Source organism: Cricetulus griseus, chromosome 5 (genome assembly GCF_003668045.3).
Source record: "Cricetulus griseus strain 17A/GY chromosome 5, alternate assembly CriGri-PICRH-1.0, whole genome shotgun sequence".
NCBI classification, from domain to species: Eukaryota; Metazoa; Chordata; class Mammalia; order Rodentia; family Cricetidae; genus Cricetulus; species Cricetulus griseus.
Window position 1 is genome coordinate 174,192,753 of NC_048598.1, and position 678 is coordinate 174,193,430.

The following is a 678-nucleotide window of genomic DNA, read 5'->3' on the forward strand; positions in this document are numbered from 1 at the left end:
ATCAGGGCCCAAGGGAGATCCATCAGATGACATCACAGATCCACAGTGAGAAACTTCAGTTGACATCACAGAGCCACAGAGAGACATTTCAGTTGACATCACAGAGCCACAGAGAGACCCTTCATGTGACAGCACAGAGACACAGAGAGAAACTTCAGGTGACATCACAGAGCCACAGGGAGACCTTCAGGTGACATCACAGAGCCACAGAGAGACCTTTCTAGTGAGATCACAGAGCTACAGAGAGACAATTCTGGTGACATCACAGAACTACAGAGGGACATTCAGTTGATATCACAGAGACACAGAGAGACTATTCAGGTGACATCACAAAGCCTTTAGGAAACCCTTCAGGTGACATCAAAAAGCCACTGGAGAGAATTTTCAAGACACATCACAGAGCCACATTGACAATTTTGGTGATATCACAGAGGCAAATGATAGTCACTTCTGGTGTGGTACAGAGCCACAGGAAAGACACTATTGATGACAACACAGAGCAACAGGAAAGATGCTTCAGGTGCCATCACTGAGCCAATGGAAAGACCCTTTAATTGACATCACAGATCCTCATAGAGACACTTCAGGTGATGTCACAGAGCCACAGAAGACATTCAGGTGACATAAGAGAGCTACAAACAGACACTTCATTTGAAATCACAGTGCCAGAGAGGGACC